Raw genomic sequence first — 27,933 nt, forward strand, 5'->3', positions numbered from 1 at the left:
GGCCATATCGGCAACTAGAGCTGGGAACTCTACGCTGCCTGGCTGCTAGCCCCCCCCGGAACAGGGAATCAGTGGCCGTTTTGCGCCAGTTTTCCTGGGGACTTAGTCTCCAGAATGGAGAATCCAGCACGGTGTGTGACTGAGAAACACGCAGCTGGGGAGGCGGGAATTCACCCTCCCATTGAACCCCCGTCCCGAGAAAACCTGACCCTTCCACCACCACCCTGAACCTCACCTAATGAACTCACCCCTGCTCTCCAGCATTGCCCCCCAGTGCTGCCCCTGTGACAAGAAGCAGTGGCAGGGGACAATGCTGGGAGCTCCCAGGGTACTGCTTGGGCATCACCCTCTTCCCCCCAGGAGGCTGTACTTACCTGTGCACACCTAGCAGGTTTAGCTTGCCAGTTCCCCTTTTTACAAAACCTGCTTTAAACCTTGCCAAGGCAACATCGCGTTGGCAGGGGCGTGGATTTCCCCCCGTGGAGGGAATGATATGCAGGGGACACCTGCCAAATGTATGGCAATGTATTATAATGGGGTTCCTGTCATTGCAGCCATTCAATCCCCCCAATGTTGTTATCCTGCCCGACCTGCTGACCTCTGGCAGCATTTTCTGTTTTTATTGTAAACTCCTGGACCACAATCAACATTTGGGTGCAATGGGATTGTTGAGGTGTGTACTAGTCTATAGGTGGTTTGCACACTGACTTATTGGCACAGCCGCACAATTCTGCAGATCATTTTGTGGTTTGATATGTCTTCAAACCCAATGAAATCCCCTTTGGGTAAATGAATCCTAATTTCAACCCCAAAAGTTATTGCTATCTGCAGGATTATAACTGGTTTAACTGAAATTCTTTATGTGACGAGCAAAGGTCTGTTTAAACACCTGAGTAGGCCATGAGGACAAAACGTTTGGTCACACCTATGATTCAACAATGCGAGTGACCTGTGAACCTTCAACATTGTTACTTTTGTTTCAAAAACCATCATACAAAGCTTTTCTAGACTTGCAACTTATCATTTCTATAAGGTGTTGCACTGTTACCTCAGGAAGTAATGATTCATTTTTATTTTTTGTTCTTTGTACGAGATAATCTTGCCGTTGTTTGAACTGTATTTTCTATTCTGCTTCTTCCCTCATGAGATTGTTATTCATGCATAAGCAACTTAACCAATGTCAGCAGGTTATTGACTGCTGATAAATCAAAGCTGAGCCCAGTCCTTTTTTTGCCAGATGACTCCACACATGCTCATTCCAGCATTGATGCTGGATAATGAGCTGGAACCAAGTTAAAATCACTCCTGATGCTAGCTACAGGAGATATTGCAGTCAACACCAGCAACGGTACTGAAGCGCTGAGATAAAGTAAATCAGATGAAATCAGGTACCTGGAACTTTCCTTTAAATATCTGCTCAACTGTTTAAAGGGTCATGCATTTTCACTGACCTTGCTTTCTAAGAGTTCCTAATGTATCTGCTGTTCACTATTATCTTGTTTGGTGGACATTTGTAGAACAGTCCAGCAAGGAAGCAGGCCATTTGGCCCATCGTGCCCATGCTGGCTTTCTGCAAAGGCAACTCAGTCCCTTTTTCCGAAAATGGTGCAATTCTTTTCTTTCAGCTAATTATTCAATTCCCTTTTCGAAGCTGCTGTTTAATCTGCCTTCACCACACTTTCAGTCAATGCGTTCTAGATTCTAATCAACTACCATCTAAAGACACTTTTTCTAATGTCGCCTTAGTAACTCGCCCCTTTAAGAAGGCGTACACGGGAAAGGTCATGTGACCTGATCAGCCAATGGAAAACGAGCGTGGGGTTCTCGGTGCAAAGCACGGGCTTTTGTAGCCAGTTGTGATCCTAGTGCTGAGAATGAAGGCATGGTTTATAATGCTCTGTATACACTTAATTTGTTAAATAATGCCCTTCATTGGTCCTTAGCCAACTGATGGTTGCCAATCTCAACATTTACTACATTGGCGATGAGGAAAAACAACAACGACTCAGACTGCATCAGAAAAATAGAATTTTGAAGGCAAGTTCAGTTGCGAAAAGTCAAGTCCAATTGTGTCTATCCTGAGAAAGTAGCCACGCCTCTCTTTGAAAGATTAGAACCTTTTGATGCTGTGACAAATGACTAGGTACTGAATGAAATGAAATGAAATGAAAATCGCTTATTGTCACAAGTAGACAAGTAGGCTTCAAATTACGTTACTGTGAAAAGCCCCTAGTCACCACATTCCGGTGCATATTCTGGGAGGCTGGTACGGGAATTGAACTGTGCTGCTGGCCTGCCTTGGTCTGCTTTAAAAGCCAGCGATTTAGTCCTGTGTTAAACCAGCTCCGTGGAGCGTTTGCAATTTTCTTCCGTGCTAATGAAATAGAGAACAAAAATGGGAACAAAATGATTTTGCTAACTGCATGTGAGACATATAGGGCGGGATTCTCCGACCCCCCCCGCCGGGTTGGAGAATCCCTTGGGGGGGCGGCGCAAATCCCGCCCCGCCGCCCGCGCAGGCTGCTGTATTCTCCGGCTGAGGTTTCCTGAGGGGGACGGAGTTCACGGCATGCCGGTCGGGGGCCGTTGGCAGCGCCCCCCCCACCCCCGGCAATTCTCTGGGCCCCGATGGGCCCAGCAGCTGTTGGTTTTTGGCCAGTCTCCCCGGCGTTCATTTGACATGGTCCCACACGGCGGGACCTGGCAGGTAAGTCGGCTGGGGCTTGGGGAGGGCGTGGGGTGATCCGACCCCGGGGGGTCCCCCACGATGGCCTGGCCCACAATCAGGGCCCACCGATCTGCGGGCGGGCCTGTGCCATGGGGGCATTTCTTCCTTCCGAGCCGGCCCCTGTAGGGCCCCGCCATGGCCGGCGCGGAGAAAATATCTCCCCCTGCGCATACGCCAGAGTTTCCACGTTTGCGCGGGATCATGCCGGCCCTTTGGCGCATGCGGAGAATTCCGCTACTTCCGGTCGGACCGACACCGGAGTGGTTCGCGCCGTTTTTGACGCCGGCGTCGGGCTATTGCACTGATTTCGGTGAATCCCGCTGATAACTTCCATATAACTTGATCCAGAGTTTAACGACCCTGGATGCTCCCGACAAGATGACATTTGTAGAACTCAATGAGCGAGCTAAAGGTCATTAACAGCCTAAGCACTCAAGCCCTCAATGATATTACAAAGATGCAAATTTAACTCCGAGGGAAGATTAACTCCATGGGGAGAAGCCCAGAGGAGACCATTGCAGCCTTTGTAGAGGACTAAGACAAATCACAGAGCATTGCAATTTTGGGACAGCATTGAATGACATGTGAAGGGACCGATTGATATGTGGTGTAAACCATGCAGTTATACAGAGATAATTATTTTCTGAATCAGAGTTAACTTTTGAGAAGGCACTGGAAGTGGCATCAGCAATAGAGAGTGCCAAGAAGGTCACCCAGGAACTGCAAAGTGCACAGAGCAATGAGCTCCACCCATTAGGGGCTGGTTTAGCGTAGTGGGCTAAACAACTGGCTTGTAATGCAGAACAAGGCCAGCAGCGCGGGTTCAATTTCCATAACAGCCTCCCCGAACAGGCACCGGAATGTGGCGACGAGGGGCTTTTCACAGTAACTTCATTGAAGCCTACTTGTGACAATAAGCGATTATTATTATTATAAGCTGTAAAGAGCGGTGTCACCATGAGTGAAGAGGCTAGTTTAAGTAGAGGGAATAACACAGAAACTGAAATAGCCACAACTTATGGAAGTTTTAAAAACCAGCCTAGGAATAATATACGGGGAGTGACTCCCCCCGTGCTATACAGGGAGAGTCACTCCCCAGAACAGTGTAGATTTAGAGAAGCAGAGTGCTTCACTGTCCAGAACATAACCATCCACATAAAACCTTGCATTTGAAACAGCAGCCAGCCTTTCAAATACCTTGGGGGTGAATTCTCCTGCCGGCAGTGCACCCCTGCTCATGGGTTTCCTGGCAGCATGGGGTGGCTATAATGAGAACTCCCATTGGTCGGCAGCGGGAATGGAGAATCCCGCTGCCAATGACAGCGTGCTACCAAGGAACACACAGCTCGGGAGGCAGAGAATTCACTCCCTTGTTCTTCTCAATTTTTAATCCATCCAGTGTCTCATAGAATTTACAGTGCAGAAGGAGGCCATTCGGCCCATCGAGTCTGCATTGACCCTTGGAAAGAGCACCCTACCTAAGCCCATACCTCCACCCTATCCCCACACCTCCACCCTATCCCCGAAACACCACCTACCCTTTTTTGGACACTAAAGGCAATGTATCATGGCAATCCACCTAACCTGCACGTCTTTGGACTGTGGGTGGAAACCGGAGCACCCGGAGGAAACCCACGCACACACGGGGAGAGTGTGCAGACTCCGCACAGTCAGTGACCCAAGCCGGATTCGAACCTGGGACCCTGGAGCTGTGAAGCAACTGTGCTAATCACTGTGCTACCATGCTGCGCAAAACTGTCTCAACTACTCTTCTGCTGTCTCAATTACTCTTCTTTCAAGCATCTTCTTCCCTGGTAAAGACAGATGAAGAATATTAATTTAGTACTTGTACCATGCCCTCTGCCGCCATGCGTTGATGCACTTTCAAAAAAATCCCTAATCAGCATCAATTATCTTAGACCACACTTCTACTATTTCAATGAATCCCTACAGTGCAGAAGGAGGCCATTTGGCCCATCAAGTCTGCACCGACCCTCTAAAAGAACACCTACCTAGGCCCATGCCCCCATCCTATCCATGTAACCCAGTAACCCCACCTAACCTTTTGAACACTAAGGGACAATTTGGCATGGTTAATCCACCTAACCTGCAAATCTTTGGATTTTGGGAAGAAACCAGAGTACCCGGAGGAAACCCACGCCCACATGGGGAGAACGTGCAGACTCCGCACAGACAGCCATCCAAAGCCGGAATTGATCCTGGGTTCCTGGTGCAGTGCCAACCACTGTGCCACCTTGTCGCATTTATATGCCTACATCAAAGAACAAGAACAGTACAGGACAGGAACAGGCCCTTCGGCCCTGCAAGCCTGCGCCGATCAAGTATCGCATCTAGACCAACCGCCTCTATCCTCCTATATCCCACCTGTTCATGTGTCTACCCAGATAAGTCTTAAAGGTCACTCATGTATCTGCCTCAACCACCTCACTTGGCAGTGCATTCCAGGCCACCGCCACCCTCTGTGTAAAAAAACTTCCCCCGCACATCTCCTTTCATTTTAGCTGCCAGTCTCTTTTCATACCCTCTTTGTGCCTTTCTTATTTCCTTTTTCACTTTCCCTCTGAATTTTCTCTATTTAATATAATGGTATTTCTATCGTTTCCTACCCCTAACCAACTAGATTCTGTCCTCAACTATTCTAGAACATTGTCCCTTTCCAACACTGTTCAATTCTCCTTAATCAATACTGTCACCCATCCTTCATTCTTCCCTTCCCTATCTTTCCTGAACATCTTACATTCAGGAATATTTCCGGTCTGTTAAAAACAGGTCTAAGTATTATTTTCAGCTTTAATAGAGCCAAAGGCTAAACTTTCGTTAGCCAGTAAATAACGATCCCGTTGCATCAACAATATTATTCCCATTGGTCGATCATTCAGTAAAATTCAGGGGTTTAGAGCAAAGGGGTGAAAAATATTTCCTCCCAGGTAAAGGAGAGAGTTCAGAGCTTCAGTTTCTTAGTCTTAAATCATGCAAGAACATTATTCCAATCAAGATGTTACAGAAAAAGTTCATAATGGACAGATACTTATATGGGAGATTAAGTCGAATGGGTTCTGTGTGGAACATCCACACATCCATAAGGGTCTGTATCAAACCTCAGTAGGGATTTTGCTCCTTGGAATACATAAATTGACATAATCAAAGGTTGAGAAAAGTATTTACTGATGGGCTGTAACTTCGGAGCTCCAGGGCAGTATAACTGGGGTTCACTAAAGATGCACTGGGGAAAATACTTCGAAGGGCTCCAACTGTGTTACAGCATTAGTTACCGCCCCAAAATTAGAAGAATTAAAACCACTTCCAGCTTCTGGGTAACTACTGCATGGACTGACCCCCACCCTCTACGGGTCTCCTGAATCCCCAGGGGACTCCCTAACTACCACCCAGAGGATTGCCCCAACCCCCGACTACCCCCCACATGGGACTTCCCCCAACTCCCTCCCACGGGACACTTCCCCCCCAACCCTGATGACCCCCCCAGTCTTTTCAGGATTATGAGGTATAAAGTTTCAGTTGGTTTTGTGCCAGTTTGGGACTGGGTCGGTGATGTGAGAAATTAGTCATCCAAGCTTGTACAGCAGACATTTAATTGCCAGAGTGGACAATCAGATTCTCACCTTGAGTAGGTCATTCAGCCCATCTGATTCAGATGATGGTTCATGCTGACTTTTGAAGATCCCTCTTCACCTTTTTCGGTGGGATGAACTTCGTTGCGACACTTCAATGGGCAATTAACGTAAAAAAATGGATGCAGCCATAAACACTAAACAAGCTGAAAAATACTTCAGTCAAATAGGAGCACATGTTTCTTCATGTATTCGGACCCTTTGTGGCAGAGAGAGGGTACATTAGAAGAAATTCCATCCAGTAGCTTGAAAACCAATTGGTGCAATTATAGTTCGAAGCAGACTAGTCTGAAGAATGTTAGAATTTACAGAGAGCTAAAGAACATGGGCGGGATTCTCCGCTGGCTGACACCAAAATCAGGAACGGCGATCAGGCGGAGAATAGCTCCCGACGCCGGAATCGCGGCGAATCGTGATGCTCTGTTCCCTCCAAGTCGGCGTCATTGTGATGCACGACGCCTGTAGTTGCGACTGCATTCACATCTCATTAGCAGACCCACCCGCGATGCTCCGCCTTCGATGGCCGGAGTTCCCGACGGCGCAGTCCATGTGTGGTTTTGAACCTGGCGTGGTAGCTGCGGAGAGGGCGAGGGCATACAGACAGTGTCCAGCACTACCATACTTCGGCAACATTCGTGCTGCTGTCCAGGGAGCTTCTGCCTGGGCTGGGGGGAGTAGTGAAGGGTGGCCAGGAGGTGGGCTGTGGGGTCGGAGTGGATGGGGACGCGGTCCTGCACACCCAGGGCCATATTTTCAGACGCGATTGGTGTGTGTGTAGGTGTAGGTGGTGTATGCATGGCTGCAGCCTGTCAGCCCTGCACGTATCTGTCACGGACCTGGTGATTCCCCCACTGTTTTTCACGTGTTCTGCGGGTGCTCCACACGGTGCCGGTGCTAGCCCCTCATCGATAGCGGAATCGGTGTGGGTGTGGCACAGGCTTTTCGCCATGGAACTCCACGGATCCTCCATTGGCGTCAGCACTTTGACACAGGAACGGATAATCCAGCACCATATATTTAGCCCAAGTACGTAAGGACGTGTCTGCAGCCTGGGACAGCTCCCACCAGAAATAATTGGGGCATTTATGGAAAGGACTTGTTCCCATTGTCATTCATCAATTTAAAACAGAGAAGGTAAACAAGTCAATACACTTCAACAAGCTCAATTTTCTAAAATTCAGCCTGTCTTGCTGTTAACAGGTTTAGCTCAGTTGGCTGGCCAGCTGCTTCATAATGGTGAACAGTATGGGTTCAATTCCTATACTGGCTGAGGTTGTTCAACTTCAACTTTGCTCCTTGTCTGTGGTGTGGTGATCCTCAGGTTAAATTACCACCCCTCCTTCTCAAAGGGGAAAGCAGGCCACCTGGGACTGTGGTGACTTTACTTTAATTGATATTAAAAAACCTTGACATTTGCCTCTCCAAGGCATTGGGTGCAGATCAAGGAAAAACAACCCTCATTTGTAAGCAGAATGTGTGCAATATGTATATCAATTTCAATGGAACTTTATATCTTATAAGCAATTAAATTTCTACATTGCAGAGACAGATCCCTTGACTCATGTTAATGCTAAAGAAGTTACAGCAATTGCAGTCTCAGCAATTTAGCTAGTAGCCCTGATATCCTGCAAAGCATGGGAGCAGTGAAGTGAATCCCAACTTATTTCAACAAATAATCTAAAAAACACTGACCAAATCTTGTTTCAATTGAAACACCTCCAAGTTCACATGTCTGCTATATTTACTGCCCAGATATCATTGCAATCATGTGCATCAGAATGGTTTATTAGTCATCCAAAAACAAAATTACTTTATAAATCACTGAAGGACAATTAAATCCTCTGTCAAACTCAAACTTAAAATAATAGTACCTCCTGAGAAGAGACTCCTCTGTAACCGATGTCATGAAATTTGAACTCCAGATCATTCAAACTTCCTGGTGTTGAGTAAGTATAGAACTGGAATCTTATTAAATTCCCTGGATATGGTAGTGTTATGATCGCTATAGAGACTGGTCACTTATAAAAAGATTGATGAGGTGGCTCAAAACAAAGAACAAAGAACAAAGAAATGTACAGAACAGGAACAGGCCCTTCGGCCCTCCAAGACCGTGCCGATCATGCTGCCCGTCTAAACTACAATTGTCTACACTTCCTGGGTCCGTATCCCTCTGTTCCCATCCTATTCATGTATTTGTCAAGCTGCCCCTTAAATGTCACTATCGTCCCTGCTTCCACCACCTCCTCCGGTAGCGAGTTCCAGGCACCCACTACCCTCTGTGTAAAAACTTGCCTCGTACATCTCCTCTAAACCTTGCCCATCGCACCTTAAACCTATGCCCCCTAGTAATTGACCCCTCTACCCTGGGGAAAAGCCTCTGACTATCCACTCTGTCTATGCCCCTCATAATTTTTTAGACCTCTATCAGGTCACCCCTCAACTCCGTCGTTCCAGTGAGAACAAACCGAGTTTATTCAACCTCTCCTCATAGCTAATGCCCTCCATACCAGGCAACATTCTGGTAAATCTCTTCTGCACACTCTCTAAAGCCTCCACATCCTTCTGGTAGTGTGGCGACCAGAATTGAACACTATACTCCAAGTGTGGCCTAACTAAGGTTCTATACAGCTGCAACATGACTTGCCAATTCTTATACTCAATGCCCCGGCCAATGAAGGCAAGCATGCCGTATGCCTTCTTGACTACCTTCTCCACCTGTGTTGCCCCTTTCAGTGACCTGTGGACCTGTACACCTAGATCTCTCTGACTGTCAATACTCTTGAGGGTTCTACCATTCACTGTATATTCCCTACCTGCATTAGACCTTCCAAAATGCATTACTTCACATTTATCGGATTAAACTCCATCTGCCATCTCTCCGCCCAAGTCTCCAAATAATCTAAATCCTGCTGTATCCTCCGACAGTCCTCATCGCTATCCGCAATTCCACCAACCTTTGTGTCGTCTGCAAACTTACTAATCAGACCAGTTACATTTTCCTCCAAATCATTTATATATACTACAAAGAGCAAAAGTCCCAGCACTGATCCCTGTGGAACACCACTGGTCACAGCCCTCCAATTAGAAAAGCAAAAATGTTCAAATATGGTCCAAACACTGGCTCAGATCACCCAGCCTCCAAATTGTAGAAGATTGGCCAAATGACCCATAAGATATAAGAGCAAAATTAGACCATTCGGCCCATCGAGTCTGCAAAGACTGAAGACCCAAGATGTGTGTCGGGACTCTGGGGAAATCCTGACCAGCTGACCTCTGCAGCACTGCCTAAGAAGGTTGAATTTCCAATGAATCATTTCCCTGCTCCCTGGGACCATTCGTGAATGTCACCAAGTTTGAGCTTGAGTCAGTTCCATGGGACTTTGCTGTATAGTTATCCAGGAAATGATAGACAGAAAAATGCTGTTATATCCCCAGGAATACAGCATGGGTGGTCAGCAATTTCTAGTTTAATAAGATGAGATAATGGAGTAAGAATGCACCCCTGTTGTTGTTAAATTAGCAGACTGTTTATCAGACATCCAGCACTGAATGAGCACACATTTCCTTCAATTGAACATTGAGAATATTGAATCCAATATTTTGGTCGCCATTCCAAACTCCATTCCCTGGTTAATTACTCCATCCGCCCTGGCAAAGGTCTGAGATCAAACCAGCCTGTTCAAAATCATGGTGTTGCATTTGATCCTGAGATTATTTTCTGACCATCTGTAAGATCGCCTTTTCCACCTCAGTAAATTACCCAACTTTGTACCTCGTCTGCTGCTATTAGCCTAATTCGTGCCTCTGTTACTTCTCGACATCCTCGTCAATCACATTCTATCCTCTGCAAACTTGAGGCCATCCAAACCTCTGCTGTTCATGTCTTGACTCCCGTGTCTTGACTCGCAGCAGGTTACGTTGCACTGTGCTTGCTGACCTCCATTGGCTCCGGGGTCAAGAAACATCTTGATTATCCGATTTTCATCCTTGTTTTTCAACTCCCTCAATGGCCTGTGCCGGCCTTATCTCTGTAATCACTTCCAGCACCACACGGATCTGCGCTCCTCTAATACTGGCCTCTTCTACATCCTCTTCTACATCCCCGATTTTAATTATTCCAACATTTGTGGCTGTATCTTTAGTTGGCTGCACCCCACATTCTGTAAAATACTCCCTTCGGTTCTCTCATGCCCCTCCACCTCACTTTCCTCCTTTCCCAAACTCCTTTAAAAACCAGCCACCGTGACCAGCTTTTTGGTCATTTGACCAAGTATCTCCATATGTGACTCAGTAGTCATACTTTGTTTTATCTTGCTCCTGTGGAGCACTTTGGGACACTTTATTATGTCAACGGTGCTGTATAAATATAATTTGCTGTTTTTGCAATGATACAGTCGCCTCTTATCTTGATGTCTGATGTACTCACACAACGGGCAGAATTTTCTCTTTTTGTTTTGACTGTGTCATCTCAGATGGGAAAGATGTGGTGTAGCCAGCCAGCTGCATTGCCAGCTTTTCCTGCCATATTTTCTGATAGATTGTCATGTGGAGAACGTTCCTGTATCCGTGTGGAGAGGGGGGTTTCCATGACGATGTGGGGAGGAGGGGTTCCCTTGTCTGTGTGGGGGACGGTTTCCTGTTTCCGTGTGGGGGTCCCATGCCTGTGGGGTTGAGAAGGGGTCCCATGCCCGTGGGAGAGGGGAGTCCCTTGTGTTTGGGGGGGTGGGTCTCATGTCTTTGTGTTGGGATAGGGAGGTCCCATGCCCATGGAGGGGGGGGTAGTTTCCGGGTCTGTGTGGGGGGAGGGGAAGCCGTGATAGTGGAGAGGAGTCCCGCATTGTTGGGAGGATCCTGTTTCCGTGGGTGGGGTGTCCACTGTCCGTGGGTGGCGTGTCCCTTTTTTATTCTTACTTTTGTCAGTTCGGGGCTGAGGTTGCCGGCAGTTTCATTCAGAGCTGCCTCACCAGCATGATACCGTGTGACGCCACCCCCCACCCCGCTGACACATAGAGGAATCTGGCCACCACCACAGGAATAACAGGTCACCCCCCCCCCCCCCCCCAAAGCATGCACACATGAGGTGACCCAACCCCCTCAGTCCCCCCATCAGACACCTGTCAGATCCCCCATCAGTCACCCCTGGCTGAAACCTGAAGAGCAGTGTCGGCAGTACAGTGAAAGATTACTGCATTTTCACTTCTACTTCCCTAAGATCTGCTGCCTCAAACAAAAGTGTTTAAAGCAGCGGCCTGATACCAGGATTCCGACAAAATTCGGTGAACTCTCCACAATGGATATATTTGCTCAGGAGAGAGACTTGCACCTGGGCCCCTCTCCCAGAACCAGTAGTCCTGGTTCTTCACTGATAGAAGCATAGTCTCCAGAATGGAGAATCCCAGCCCAGATGATTGATATTGTACAATGCAGTGCAAGATGTTGAAAAATGTTTGTGAAACATATTGGGCGGGATTCTCCCGGCCCTGGGCCGGGCCGGAGAATCCCCGCGACCGGGCCATGCCACCCCGACGCCGGCATGCGATTCTCCGCAGAGCGGAGAATCGGCGCCATTGGCGCTGGCGTGTTTGGTGCAGATCCGGTCGCGGGCCACTCTATGCGGCCGGCCCACCGATTCTCGGGCCGGGATGGGCCAAGCGGCCGTCGTGGAAACGCTGAGTCCCACCGGCGCCGGCCACAGCTGCTCTCAGCAGGTGGGAACTCAGCGTGGAAGAGTCGGGTGGCGACCTGTTGGGGGGGTGGGGGGCTCCGACCCCGGGAGGAGCCTCCGATGCGGCCTGGCCCGCGATCGGGGCCCACCGATTAGCGGGCCGGCCTCTCTGGCTGGGGGACCCATTTCCTACGCGCCGGCCCCTGTAGTCCTGCGCCATGTTGCATCGGGGCGGGTGCGTTAAAGGAAGCCACTCCGCATGCGCGCATTGGTGCCAGCACCACTGCACATGCGCGGATCCCACGGTGCCCAGTTCACGCCGGGATCGGCAGCTCGTGTGGCATGAACCGCTTCAGCGCCATGCTGGCCCTCTGTAGGGGCCAGAATTAGTCCTGGGAGCGGCCCATTCACCCCGTCGTAAAATGCGACGGCGTTTACAACGGCGTGGACACTCTGCCGCGGGATGAGAGAATCCTGCCCATTATACTTTTCTGTTGTTTTTAATTCCAGTTTTTCACCTCAAAGAAAGTTACAATTGTAATTGTCTTATAACTGAACCTTGTGGAATTCACTCAATTCAACTTGATAGCATTTTATTTTTTAAAAAATCATAGACTGATAAATTGCTGTCGGTCTTTTAACAGACAGATTCTTTTGTTTTGGTTTGAGTTTGTGACATTACTTTTGCAGCAAAATAAAATATAATGCGATGAGAGATGGGAAAGTAAATGGTGAGAAGAATGCAAAAGGCTACAGAGAGATACAGAGAGGTTGGGTGTGTTATGGGCCAGGGTTTAGAAAACTCCAAAGTATATTATATCATGGAGTTCACCTGACCTACAACTATTTATCGAATTTGGCTAGGATGAGCACAAGAGCCTGCCTTTCAGGTGTTATTCAACAGAGGTTATTGAAGCTTTTAATCGAAAAAACAAACTTTATTCTGCAAATTTAGTTAACATTTGTTAATTTAGTTAACGTTTGTATCAACACACACATGCAAGAATTTTTATCAACTACAAACATAAATACTCCCACACAGTTACAGTAATCTATTTATAACCCTTAATGAATTCCCCCTTAACTGTTCCAATTTAATAACAAGATCCCATAAACCAAAAACCCCTTTTACCAAAACAGTAGGCAAATGTAATTATTGGGTTTCTTCCTTGGAATGACACTTTAATATTGAACATAGAGAGAAAGACCAAAATACTTCTCTGCCTGATCCAAGAGCAGCCAAATGTGAAAAAACAAAAGTAAAAACTCCCAGGGCCACAAACCAGCTCCAAATCTCAAAGCGAAAGTAAAAACTCACAGAGCCACAGCCCAGCTCAATCACTGAAGCCCTGTAATAAGACAAAAACATTTATTAAAGGGACACTCCCATGACAGGTGAGCGGGAAAGAACATGGCAACTGGAATGAAATGTGGCAACGTTATCAATTTGGTGGAATCAGAGAATCAGAGACTTGTTATGATGCAAATGAAGGTCATTTGGCCCATCGTGTCTGGACCACCTCTCCAAAGGACCATTGTGAACTGGTGCCATTCCCTGCCTTTTCCCCACAATCCTGCACATTGTTTCTATTCAAATAATCATCTAATGCCCTCTTGAATGCCTCGATTGAACCTGCCTCCACCACAGCTCCAGGCAGAGCATTCCAGACCCAGACACTCGACGTGTGAAAAAGTATTTTCTCACATCATAGTTGCTTGGAATTTAGGGACATGGGGAAAGTGTAGGAAGGTGAAGTTGAAGTAGGATGTCATCAATTAAACTAGTTGAATGTTGAGCAAGTTTGAAGAGCTAGATGGCTGACTCCAGCTCCACTTCTTGGCCGAAATTCTCCCCCAACGGCGCGATGTCCGCCGACTGGCGCCAAAAACGGCGCCAATCAGACGGGCATCGCGCCAGCCCAAAGGTGCGGAATGCTCCGCATCTTTGGCGGCCTAGCCCCAACATTGAGGGGCTAGGCCGACGCTGGAGGGATTTCCGCCCGCCAGCTGGCGGAAATGGCGTTTGTTGCCCCGCCAGCTGGCGCGGAAATGCGGCGCATGCGCGGGAGCGTCAGCGGCCACTGACAGTTTCCCGGCGCATGCGCGGGAGCGTAAGCAGCCGCTGAAAGTTTCCCGTGCATGCGCAGTGGGGAGAGTCTCTTCCGCCTCCGCCATGGTGGAGGCCGTGGCGGAGGCGGAAGGGAAAGAGTGCCCCCACGGCACATGCCCGCCCGCGGATTGGTGGGCCCCGATCGCGGGCCAGGCCACCGTGGGGGCACCCCCCGGGGTCAGATCGCCCCGCGCCCCCCCCCCCCCCCAGGACCCCGGAGCCTGCCCATGCCACCTGCTCCCGCCGGTAAATACCAGATTTGATTTACGCCGGCGGGACAGGCAATTTCTGGGCGGGACTTCGGCCCATCCGGGCCGGAGAATTGAGCGGGGGGTCCCGCCAACCGGCGCGGCCCCATTCCCGCCCCCGCCCAATCTCTGGTACCGGAGACTTCGGCGGGGGCGGGGGCGGGATTCACGGCGGCCAACGGCCATTCTCCGACCCGGCGGGGGGGTCGGAGAATGACGCCCCTTGTGTGGTCATGTTCCAGTTATTTGAACATTTGTTTAGTCTGAGCGTTGAAAGTTTGAAATTGTTGGTGTGAAGTGTTTCTGGAACTTTAAAATCTTGAACAGAAAATGAGCATATTTTTTATTTAGCTCAGTCTTGCAACTTTCAAAATACACAGACAAATATAATTGTGTTTCATAAACTGTGACAAACTTGTTTAAAATAGCAACACTGTGGAAATAAGACATTGCACTTTTGCAACTAAAGCAAAATGTTCTGGATGCTGGAAGCCTGAAATAAAAACAGAAAATGCTGGAAATGCTCAGCAGGTCTGGCAGTATTTGGGAGCGAGAGAAACAGTTAGCGTTTTCCGGCGCGGAGCGCCCCAGCCGGCAGCGGGATTCTCCGTTCCCGCAGCCGAGCAAGGGGTTCCCCATTGTGGCCACCCAACACTGTTGGGAAACCCACAGTGGGTGCGCTGCCGGTAGACAGGAGGATCCCGCCGACGGAGAATTCCGTCAGGCCAAGGATCTTTCTCTTGAACTGATGGCATAACGTATTGCAGAGAAAGAGAATAAATTGATCTTTGAACATTGAAAAGTAATTTGTGAAGGGTACTTCTGTCAAATTTAAGAGCAATTTAGATTTAAATGTTAAGGCCTGGGAGGTTTAAGCACAAAAGTCATTTGTAACAAGTATATTGGGTCCTATTAAATGGAAGAGCAGTTTAATGAATACTCTCACATTAAACCTGGATAGAGTGCTTCGGATGTCTTTACTATGCCAGCTGTGTATTGCTGCTTCTAGCAATTTGTTGGATGATGCCTTGATTGATTGGGATGAGTGTTTCCAGATAATGAGAAGTTTCACATTGATTACTTGACTTCAAGCAAATATATCATTGACATTCCACCTGAGCCTAGAGGGCAATTGATTTCAATCATTCAAAAAGATATGAGTCGTCTTCAATATCGTGAGCAGTATTTTGAATTGTCTTTATTGTGTAGAAACCACTGTGCTATGTTCAAATGGCAAAACTTCCATTATTCTTCTCACCCAGCCCCTAATTTATGTTGGAGGAGCAGCCGTGAATTATGTTTTGTGTAAACCCCTAATGCGAAGCTACAGCAATTTAAATTGGTGGTGACCTTAGAGAACAAACTGTTTACTGGGATGCTTTAGGAATCAATGCATTGAGTACCAACTGGGGTTGAGAGAAAATCAGATGCTCATTCCAAATCGGCTGTGACTTGCCTTAAACTGAGGCTAGAAGGTGTCCGGGTGACTGACTATAAATATGGGACGCGATCTACCGGCCGTGTTCCACTCTGATTTCGTCAGGACGTGGCCGGTAGACCCCGGTAGAAGCCTCCCCGGGCTTCCCGACTGCCGGTACATTGTGAGGTGTCGCAATCAGACTCCCGCCCACAGTAGGCTAGACCCAGTCTCACATGGCTCCCGGCATCTACCGGCCTCCCCAGGGAGACCCCAGCCGGGTGCTGTTTAGTATTGTTGTACACAAACGCCATTTGAGGCCCCTGGGTGGTCATGGACAGGACAAGGTGGGACCCTAGCTCTCCCCTGACACCTGGGCATATTGCCACCCTGGAACTACCAAGGTGCCTGGGTGGCACTTCTGGGCTGGCAGGAGTATTGTCAGAGTGCCAGGGTGGCAGTGCCAGGGTCCCCAGGTGTCAGGGTGGCACAGGGTTGGTCAGGGACTGAGGGGTACCATGCCCATGAAAGGAGGGTTGGGGGGGTGGGTGGGGAGGCCGGGTATGAAGGGGCCTCCAGAAGGTTGGGGTGGGTGAAGGTTGGGAGTCCTGGAATGTGGGGTTGTGGGAAGGCCTGAAAACAGGGGGGCCTCTGCGACCCCATGGTGGGATATCCTTATTTTGGGGGGTTGGGTAATGCCCATATATGCGGGGGGGGATGACATTGTTTGTAGGTGGGGGACCCTGAAAATCACTTAGAATTGGGGCACCTTTTCAAAACGGTGGCCCAGTCTCTGAGGAGCCGGTCTGGCCAGTGAGATCAGCTCCCCACTAATGAAAATAATTCTAAGTGTGGGCTAAGCCAGTGAGAAACTCCCCAGGGGCCAAAAAAGTGACAAGTGTGGCCAGATAGCAGTGGGGAATTTTCCGACAGATCCGGATAGGAACTTCCAGCCAAACCTGCTGAAATGCGAAATGCCTCCTTTCTCTCTGGATCTCTCAATTCATTTAGATTGCAACCAAAGTGACCTCATAGCTTGCTTCATTAAACTGCACTTTTCCTCATTTTGCCCACTCGCTTCTTCAGGAAATTTTCTATTCTCCTGACAATTCACTGTTATTGGCAGAAGAACCAACAATGATGTGAGGAGAAACCTTTTTATGTAACGAGCAGTTTGGATGTGGAATGCATTGTCTGAGAACATGTTGGAGGCAGATTCGATCGAGGCTTTCCGAGGAGAATCCAATATTGATCTGGAGAGAGAAAATGTGCAGAACATCCGGGGTAAGGCTACCGGGAGTGGGACTGGCTGAGTTTACCCCTCACTCTTCATGCCTCCCCTCAAACCTCCTTTCATGGGTATGTCCCCCCTCAGGCCCTACCCATGGTAGTGCCACCCCGACACATGGGAGCCCAGGCACTGCCACCCTGGCAGTGCTCCTGCCAGCACATTGCCCACCTTAGCACCCTCCCCCATTGCTTCATCTGGCCCCTCCCCCCACCTGTCCCATGATGTCCTCCTATCCCCCCTCTCACACTGGTCCACAGTGCCCTCCTCCCCCTCCCCCCATCTGGCCCACAATGCCCTCCTCCCCCTCCCCCCACCTGGTCCACAATACCCTCCTCCCCCTCCCTCCCACCTGGTCCACAATGCCCTCCTCCCCTCCCTCCCACCTGGCCAATTCTATCCTCCGTCCCCTCCCACACCTGGCCCATGATGTCCTCCTCCCCTCCCCCCACCTGGCCATGATGTCCTCTGTCCCCTCCCCCCACCTGGCCCATTCTATCCTCCGTCCCCTCCCCCACCTGGCCCATTCTATCCTCCATCCCCTCCCCCACCTAGCCAATTCTATCCTCTGTCCCCTCCCCCACCTGGCCAATTCTATCCTCCGTCCCCTCCCCCACCTGGCCCATTCCATCCTCTGTCCCCTTCCCCACCTGGCCCATTCTATCCTCTGTCCCTTTCCCCACCCAACCTGACGAATTCTATCCTCCGTCCCCTCCCACATCTGGCCCATTTTAGCAGACTCGATGGGCCGAATGGCCTCCTTCTGCACTGTAAATTCTATGATAATTCTCCATCCCCTCCCCCACCTGGCCCATTCTATCCTCAGTCCCCTTCCCCACCTGGCCCATTCTATCCTCCAACCCCTCCCCCACCTGGCCCATAATGTCCTCTGTCCTCTCCCCCACCTGGCCCATTCTATCCTCCATCCCCTCACCCACCTGGCCAATTCTATCCTCTGTCCCCTCCTCCACCTGGCCAATTCTATCCTCCGTCCCCTCCCCCACCTGGCCCATTCTATCCTCTGTCCCCTTCCCCACCTGGCCCATTCTATCCTCCGTCCCCTCCCCCACCTGGCCCATTCTATCCTCTGTCCCCTTCCCCACCTGGCCCATTCTATCCTCCGTCCCCTCCCCCACCTGGCCCATTCTATCCTCTGTCCCCTTCCCCACCTGGCCCATTCTATCCTCCGTCCCCTCCCCCACCTGGCTCATTTTATCCTCCATCCCCTCCCCCCACCTGGCCCATGATGTCCTCTGTCTCCTCCCCCCACCTGGCCCATGATGTCCTCTGCCCCCCCCCCCCCCAAACCTGGCCCATGATGTCCTCTGTCCCCTCCCCCACCTGGCCCATTCTATCCTCTGTCCCCTCCCTCTTCTGGCCCATTCTATCCTCTGTCCCCTTCCCCACCTGGCCCATTCTATCCTCCGTCCCCTCCCCCACCTGGCCCATTCTATCCTCTGTCCCCTTCCCCACCTGGCCCATTCTATCCTCCATCCCCTCCCCCACCTGGCTCATTTTATCCTCCATCCCCTCCCCCCACCTGGCCCATGATGTCCTCTATCCCCTCCCCCCACCTGGCCCATTATGTCCTCTGCCCCCCCCCCCCACCTGGCCCATGATGTCCTCTGTCCCCTCCCCCCACCTGGCCCATTCTATCCTCTGTCCCCTCCCCCCTTCTGGCCCATTCTATCCTCTGTCCCCTTCCCCACCTGGCCAATTCTATCCTCTGTCCCCTCCCCCACCTGGCCCATTCTATACTCCGTCCCCTCCCCCACCTGGCCCATTCTATCCTCCGTCCCCTCCCCCACCTGGCCCATTCTATACTCCGTCCCCTCCCCCACCTGGCCCATTCTATCCTCCATCCCCTCCCCCCACCTGGCCCATGATGTCCTCTGTCCCCTCCCCCCACCTGGCCCGTGATGTCCTCCTCCCCTCACCAATACCATCTTTGCATAAGCTGCTGACTTTATTTGAATATCTGCTGCCATTATAATTTACAATCAGTTGGTTAAGGATCATTGTTTATAATACTTGTTTCTGGAGCATTGACCAATTTTTGGTGTGCTTGCTCAGCTAGACCCAAGCACCAATTGATGTGTTTTGTTCTGCACGTATTGTTTCACTTCCTTGTATTCTTGAAACCAATAACCAGCTGTGAATTTTGATCCAAAACAGGAAATAGTTCCTTTGTTTAATTGAAGTAAGTTTACTCAGTTCATTTACTGTTTTCGGTAGCACAATAAGTGCAGACACACATTGATCATACACAACAGTCTATTTTAGTTAAGAGCATACACTTACGGATTATACGCTACAGTCTATTTTAGTCAAAGTATAGCTTGGCATTGTCTGCAACTTACAGGTGAATCAATAATTGGTTAAGGTCTGAACTGTAACCTTAAAATGTAGAGCTGACAACACAATAAGGAGATAATCTACGAGAAAGAGGCTCCATTTTAATGTCATTTAAAAACATTGAAAGTGCTTCTATCAATGAGAGTAGAATTCCCCATTCTGGAAACAAAGGCCATGGGCAGGATTCTCCGATTCCCAGGCTATGTCCTGACGCCGGCGTGGGAACGGTGGGAACCGTAAAATCGGCGCAAAATGGCAACCGATCCTCCGTTTGGCTGGGGGCTGGCATCAAGGCAGCGTAGAGCACCCGGCTCTAGCTGCCGATACAGCCGGAGAATTGCTGGGCCTGTGGCTGCGCATGCGCCCGGCGGTGGCCTGCAGCAGCCGCGCCCTGCGTCACGGCGCCGGCTGCGCGCGGACCTGGCCTGCCAAATAGTGGCCCCCTTTGGCCAGGCTCGCCACCTCCGGAACACCCGCCACAATGCCCCCAGCCCCTGCCAATGAACCCCCTGCCCACGCGGATCAGCTCTCCTCCGACAGTGGCGGCGCAGGACTGAGTCTGCAGCCGCCACGCCGAGTTCCTGACAAAAAATAGCACGCGAGATCCACAACGTCCGAAACTTGGCCGGTCGGGGGTGGAGCATCAGCGGGAGGACCTCAGGTAATGTCCTGAGGCCGTCCATACGGCGTGCGGTGTACTCCTAGAGTACGCCGCTTTGGAGAGGGCAGAGCATTGCAAAAGCGCCACAGCCCCCGATTCCGTCGCAAACGAGGATTCTCCGGCCGATTTCAGCGTCGGAGACCGGAGCATTCCGCTCCATTTATGGATGGGAAAGTCAGTACCATTCCCACTGGACGGTGGGATGTACGAACATGCAAAATCTTCTGTTTTTCAGCTTATTAATTATGCATCAGCGAGGAGCTGGACAAATCTCTGAAGGCGGGAAGGAAGTCCTCTGCCCTGCCGTTATCTAGTGGGGTCGAAGGTTCTGGCACCATGTTTAAATGGTACCCGGGCAGACATTCTCTCATTGGAGGCCAGGAGCTCTGCATTACTCCTCCAGAGACCTTGGCAGCCACAGGAGAAACTCGGGGATGTGAGCAACCACATCCTGGGACATATGAGGGAGCCTCTGGCATTGCCCGTCGCTCATCTCTAGAAAAGAATCATTGCCGGCAATACATCATGGCTGGGCTAATTCTCGCTGTTGCAGGGGTCCATGTTTGTTAGCCTCCTGACATTACAGAGGCCCTGCTGCCACCTACTCCTCTGGCCCTGTGCCGAAAGGTGACGGCCCTCCCTCCTCCTCAACTGCACGGGAGCCGTTACAAAGGCAGGATTACCTGCAGCCTGCACCATCAACATCTCAGTGGATATGTGAACCATTTGAAGTGATACATTTAGTGATGTAAGTCCTGTTTATTCCCTTATTTCCCCTTCCTTTTCTTTTGCCATCGTCATTTTTGATCCATGGGTGATTAATGGACATATATCTTGAAATCAAGCAGCAGACAGAATGAGGAATTCAGAAGTTACAAGAGAGAACACTCTGCTAGTTTCTGCTAGTTCGAACAGGTGACCCCAGACTTTTCAGCACCAGAGAGAGATGGGGTGGGACTCAGTTTAATTGATTAACTGGTGGCCAATGAATTGTCCCAAAAGGCTGTACTCTGCCCGGTAACAGGTGGTGATTGGATCCTACCTGAGTGGAATGATTTTCAAAGGCCAAGGAGTCAGTTTGACTCCTGGAAGCACAGGAACAATAACTCTCTCTCTCCACCATGTTTTCTCCAGAAAGGCTATAAGTGCTGTATTCCTGGAGCTGCAGAGAACCTGAATGAGTGAACCTACAGGAAAACCATTACAGGCTGCAAACAAAGACCAGGACCTGCTGTCCCTCTGCAGAAAGATTGTGAGTGCTGTGTTTCTGAAACTACAGAGACCTGAATGAATCTACGGTAAAAAACCTTGAACTGGAAGCAAAGTATGAAGTGGAGTAAGTGCTGGAAACTACCATCTGAAACAAAGAAGAGTGAATTCTCCGCTTCCTCAGATGAGTGCATTTTTCGGCGGCAAATTGCCATTGGCAGCAGGACTCCCCGTTCCTCTGCTGGCCAATGGGTAGCCACCCCATGCCACCTGGAATCCCACGGACAGGCGCTGCCAGTGGAATGGAGAAACCCACCAGCAGAGAATTCACCCCATGAGTCGTTTTCCAGTTTGCTTCTGGTTTTCACCCCTCCCCTCCCCTCTGTGTTTGTTTGTCTTATGTGTGTGTGTAGAGGGTGGGGGGAAGTTAAAATGTGGGGGATTAGGAATTTGATAATCGTTAACCAGTTGTATTTGCTGCATATTTCATTATAGTTCATGTTATTAATAAAAAAGTAATTGTGTTTAAATTTACAAACCTGGTGGCTATAATTATTGGGCAGCCAAGGGTATTTTTCTATGTATTATTTGTTAATTCACTTGTGTTATGACTCCGGGTCAAGTGGGGCTGGAATTGATCGCGCCCTTGCCAAGGGTGTCATAACAGTGAACATGTCCTTTAGAGGTTTCCCTCCATCTCAAAGCCAGGAGGTCAGTGCTAAACCCTTTACCTGGCCTCTAGATCTAGACCTGGATCACGATTCACATTTCAAAGTGCCATTTTGGGTGAGTTGGCAGAGTGTTTCATGTAGGCTGCATTAGCGAGATCGCTGCCTGTATTCACCGCACTTAGTGCAATACGCCCCCACATGCATCTCGCCATGCCTGGCTCCCTTGCCATTTGATTTGCCCAACTTGCACCTCAGCTGCTTGCCATTAACAAGGGGGAGCTGTGTTTAAATGCTCCCTCAGCACCCACTCCCAGTCAACACATGAGGATGGCAGTGCGGAGCCTGCTCCTCTCTTTGGGGATGCCGACCTGGTCGAGCTTCTGGATGCCGTCAAGGATATCAGAGAACCAGCAGCAGGGTCAGCAATGCCGCCTGGGAAGCAGTGGCAGCTGCAGTGAGTGCAGGCAGCATGACCAGGAGGACATAAGTCCATCTGTCCGAAGAAGTCAAATGACCTCCAACGAGCTGCAAGGTGCCACCTCTCTCTTGGCATCAGTCCCACCTGCCATCTCTTAATTTCCCAACCCCCTCCCCCAATACACTGGCTGACACCTCGCGTTCTCCATACATCCAATCTTCAGGCTTCTTCCTCAGAACCCCCTGACACCCACCAGTACAACCCCTTCATGTCTAGGTGCGTTAACACCATGGTACAGACAATGAGGAGACTCCAGGACTGGCAGAGCCAGGTGACTCAGAGGCCTCTGGAGCTTAGTTCAGCTGCCCCTCCATCCCATGGAGTCACCAAGGGCCCTATGGGCACCCTCAGGGAGATGAAAGTGCTGGCGTCCAAAGCAGGGTCTGTCACCAAAGAGACTATGGCAGTCTCCCATTCATCTGAATCCCCACCCCGATACCTGCACATCTCAAGGGAGCAGAGAGAACAGGTGGCACGGTCACGCTTGTGACACCAGTAAGTCAGCCGGGGTCCTCTGGATTCAGCCGTCCAGAGTACATCAGCCAAGGGCATCAAACGCCACAGGGCGCGGAAAGCAGCAGGCTGCCTCCACCTCTGATGTGCATCCTGGGGACACACCTAGACGTAACACTAAACACGGGAGATCAAGAGGAGTGAGGAGCACTGATTGGGCACTGATGAAGTCACTCTCTGTAGCTAGGGGGAACAGAAATCTGTCACACTAAAATGTTCAGCATTAAGGTATTTCACATTAGATACATGTGAAACCTCTGTCTTGTTAATCTTCACAACTGGCCTGACTGTACCCCTAACCTGTTCCCCCTGCTCCAACAACTCCCCCCTCCCCCCTCAGTCTCAGGCCTCTGCACCGGCGCCATCAGCCATGACCTCAGCGGGTATCCCTGAAGTGACCTTTACTGCCACCAGGAGCGGTGCCCTCCTCCTCCCCCAAGTCTGTGAGGACGTGGCACAGGTGCCTCACTGTCTCCCTGTTGAGATGGAGTCTTCTGCGGCATATGCTGCCCATCAGCTCATGTAAGGATCAATATTGTCTACATGTCTTGGGCCGTCGCTGGCCTCGCCTTCTGGCTCCCCCCTCAGCCTGATGGGCGGTTGGGTCGTCAGGGTCTGTAGCGGCCCTCTGCACGTGGGGTACTGCTTCTAGACTGCATTGTCGCTGCTGCCTTCTATGGTGTCTGCCCTCCTCAGCTGCCACAAGCACAGCGAGAGCAGCCTCTGCGGGAACTACACCAACAAATGTTGTTATATCTGGAAGGAATTGGAGAAGGTGAGAGACTGACATTTCAGGGCCCTCAAAGATCTCAAGCCTCCACCCTCAGCGTGACAATCCTGCCTTCTCTCAGACCACCATCCAGTGAGCCAGTAGTGCCGGCTAACCTCGCTCTGCACACGCACCCCTTGCCAGATCAGGAGTCCCTAGACCCCAGACCTCTGTCAGCAACATGAGATGTGCGGAGTACGTTTTTAACGTAGTAAGCGGTGGGTACCTGGAACGTGCTGCCAGATGTGGTGGAAGCAGGCACATTAGCAACATCTAAGAGGCATCTGGATAGATACAAGAATAGGGAGGAAATAGAGGGATACGGACCGAGTAAGGGCAGGAGGTTTTAAAAAAAAGTTAGGGCATCATGTTTGGCACAGGCTTGGAGGGCCGAAGGGCCTGTTCTTGTGCTGTACTTCTTTGTTCTTTGTTCTCTTTTCTTTATTAAGGAGCTCGTGTTCATCTGTGCTCCGCTCATCCACACACTTACCCTTTGGCCGCAAGAGGATCTTCAGTGCTGAAGCCCTGCTCTTCAGCATCTGATTGTTGTCAGCTGCCTCTATGGTGTGGTCGCTCAGGCATCAAAGGTTTGCAGGACATGCAATGCACTAATCATCCTCTGGGACATGCCACCTGTGCCCTTGAGGAGTTTCGAATATTTTGTTTATTAAACGGTCATCAGTATCAAAGATTTGAAAATCAACTACATAACATTCCGCATATCACACTAACCATTAAACAGCAAGGAAACATCACCATTCCATATTGGTACCAATATAAAGCTACATCAGCTCATTTTCACACAAAAAACCCACACGGTATCATCCCTCGCAGGTTCCTCAGCAGAAATGGAGGATAAGGCTGAGAATGTGTGACCAAGTCCAGAACTTTGTTGTAGAAATGATCTGTCCATCAATGTGTGACTTGTCCCATGTATCAGTGCCATTCTTCATCCAGGAGCCGCAGCTGTGCAGGTCCTCCCACACGGCCCAATCTCACTGGAACCAAATCCTGTCATCCAGATATTCCACTGGCGCTCAAGGTGCTATTGAACATCTTGACTTCCAGCATGTTTAACCCATGGTGACGTGCCAGTTACATGCAGCACTCACCATCCCAGCAACAAAAACATCAGCAATCTGCAAAAGCATTTAGTCAACAGCATCATCAGATGGCCCATTTGGAATAATGTCCCGCAGCGTCTTCTTGCTTCAAACCGGATGGCCTTCTGGACTCGTGTCCCCCTGAGCCCGATGTTCCAGGACCCAAGTATCTTAGAAAAAATGCCCTTTTTTCCGGCTACAGGAAAGGAAGGAAACAGCAGCAGCAGCCTCCAGGCATCTGCAGCCACCAGCAGGAGCAAGCATAAACTGCAGCTGTGAAGTGCTCTCACAACTAACAAGGCTAACCTGCCAAACTGGAGGCTGCTCACAGTCAAAGGGGGTGAGATTGACTTTCATGAGAGAAGCAGCAGCAGGTCTCTGTCCTGGGACAGTTTAGTTGGACAGACAGACTGAAGCTGTGGTCGCCCCTGTTATGGGTTTGCACAATATTTCAAGGTGGCTTGAAGGCCTCACAGATGCAAAGCCCCTCACACACCCTTACCCGGGCAACCCCAGACCCGGAACGCTCCAGCCCCCCCAAACAAGCCCAGTCCTCCTGAAGGGCCTCCCACCCTCCCCTGAACACTGGGGCAGCGGCTCCGATGCCCATGAGTTGCAAGTTGGAAAATGGAAATGACTACTCACCTCCTCACTTCCCAATCGTCCGACATTACACCAGCTTCACGTTTTGTAGAGGAAAGCCACTGCATTCGACTTCAATCTCATTAATGAGATTGTCTGCCTCCATGAGCCTCCTTCAATAAGACCTTCACATAGCAGACTCTCACCCTTGACCTGCCACACTTTGGCATCCCACTATCCCCTTTGATTGTGACTGTTCCCTCCTATCACCAGTATGTTGAATTCTCCCCACCGCCCTATGACCATACTGTCACGCCACCGACCCCACCCTCTGAGTCACTCTCCCCTTCCCCAGTTAGCCTTCCTCCCTGTCCATCCTCTGCTCCACTTTTCCACTTCACGTTCTCCCCAGTCCCGGCCTTCGCCCGCCTCCCATTTCCAGTCTTGGTACAACATTCGCTAACATCACTCGAGTGGCGTTCTGCCAGGTCCCCAAGAAGGGGACAGTCACATCTACTGACCTCAAAGTTGTGGAGGAGCTGAAGCTTGCCAGTTGCGCACCACTTTTGTAAAACTGAACGTTCTAATTTCCAATTGGCGAGGAACGTAATTAGGAGGCAAACCTAATTCCGGCGAGGTGGCCTTTTAACGAGCATGCCAGAGATGCTAATGGATGCAAATGGAGTACCATCATCGTTCATTGGGAAACTCAGCCCACCTTTAACCTGTTTTGAGAGTCAGGGAAACAAAATTCCGATAGGTTTACCCGCTGTCAGGAAACAGATATTTTGCCTCTCGCAAAATTAGATGCCCCCCCATGCACCATGATTCCCATTGCTGGCAGAAATGGAAAGTTCCACCCTAAGGTCTTATTCATGCAATGATAAAAATTGGAAATATTAATTTCTTTTACGTTTGTGACCTTGGATTTGTTTGATAATTCCAACCCTAACACTCTGAGGCTTTGTTGAAAAACTGTGGTGTCAAACTGTATAGTTGTGTATTGGGGAGTTTTGTTCCCCGAATTGTTTGTGTTTTGTAACCTTTTGTACAAGTTTGGAATAAAATACATTAAAAAAAAAGAAAAGCTGTGGTATCTATAGAATGTGTGGAGACTAGAAAATGCATTGGATTCATGCTGCCGTTTTCAATCATTTGCTTATGTCTTTGTATTTTTTATGTTGAACATCACAATCTGTGAGATTCAGAAAAGAATATGCTTTGAACCAGGTTGAAAATTGAAATGAAATTTAGCTAAAAAGCATTCTGTAGAAGTTCAAATATCTTGCTGGACCTAGTTACTATGTTGTGACACCCTGGGTTAGTGCATGGTTGTTTACAGGTCCACAGACCCCCGAGTCCCAACACAAGTAAATTAACCACCGTATAAAATTTGCAGAATTGTTGACTGCACAATAAGTTATAGCCACCAGGTTTGTAAGTTGAACACAATAACTGTTTATTTATACCAGGAACAAAGTGGAAATCTGCAATACTTATAATAGAAAACGGCCAGCTAATCGATCACCCCCTTTTATCATCCTACACTCTACCCAAACATACACAATACAGACACACACAGAAGGGGCGGGTAAAATAATAGGAATAAAAATGAAATGAAAGATGCTTCTCATGTCAAGGTCATTGCAGCAGGCTGTCCTCTCAGGATGATTAGGGATCAAAGCCACCGGTGTATGGTTAGAGCTGGTCTGCCGGCAGGAGCATATGGTCAGTACTCCCAGACAATAGGTTTTCCTCTGGAGAGGCACTTTAACTTTTACCAACCTGGGCCTTCACTCAAAGGAACAGCCTGTTTAGTTTTTACTGGTTTCCAACTACACCAGAATGACCAACAGCTTCACTGAGATAAGAGCAGAGCTCCCCACACGAGATTTTAAAAATATTTTAAACAACTGACCTTGCCTTCAGCAGGTGGCGGGCCCAGATTTCCATGCAGTTCAGTCTGGTTAACCTTTAAAGCCTCCTGGAGCTCTGCAATTGGTGGATACTCTCAGTGGTGATGACCCAACCCTGGTGTTGTGGCCAATATTATAGTGGGATTTGTGTCAAGGGGAGATTAAAGATGGCGCCGGAGCATGGTGGCTCTCTGTGAGCTCTCTCCCCATGTCCCTTTTCTTTTATCTCCTATCAGCGTTCTGACCTTCTAAAACTATTTTCCTCTTCTTATATGATTCCTAACAATGTTCTTCTATGTTTTCTTACAGATTTGGGGATGCTTCGAACCTCGAGGGCCGGACCTGATGACCTGTCACGACGTCCAATGCTGCTCTTGTTCATGTATTTGCTTTGTTTGGCCCCTTATTCCGCACTGTAACCAATCACTGTTTATCGATGTACCATGTGTCAATGTTCTCTGTTGACTATTCTCTTTGTCCACTATGTAAGTACTGTGTACATTTCCTCGGCCACAGAAAAATACTTTTCAGCATACTTCGGTACGTGTGACAATAAATCAAATCAATCAA

The 27,933-nt window shown here is 49.5% G+C and overlaps 1 long non-coding RNA gene across 2 annotated transcripts; it reads left to right on the top strand.

Moving 5' to 3' along the window:
* The first annotated feature begins 1,158 nt into the window (after nucleotides 1-1,158).
* On the top strand, nucleotides 1,159-27,933 carry LOC140407884 (uncharacterized). Of its 2 annotated transcripts, none has more exons than XR_011939856.1 (3): nucleotides 1,159-1,388; nucleotides 16,905-17,102; nucleotides 27,673-27,933. It is a non-coding gene; the product is annotated as an uncharacterized lncRNA (long non-coding RNA). The 2 variants fall into 2 exon arrangements; XR_011939857.1 differs by having other exon boundaries at nucleotides 16,945-17,102.

The sequence above is a fragment of the Scyliorhinus torazame genome, chromosome 2 (genome assembly GCF_047496885.1).
Source record: "Scyliorhinus torazame isolate Kashiwa2021f chromosome 2, sScyTor2.1, whole genome shotgun sequence".
Lineage (NCBI taxonomy): Eukaryota > Metazoa > Chordata > Chondrichthyes > Carcharhiniformes > Scyliorhinidae > Scyliorhinus > Scyliorhinus torazame.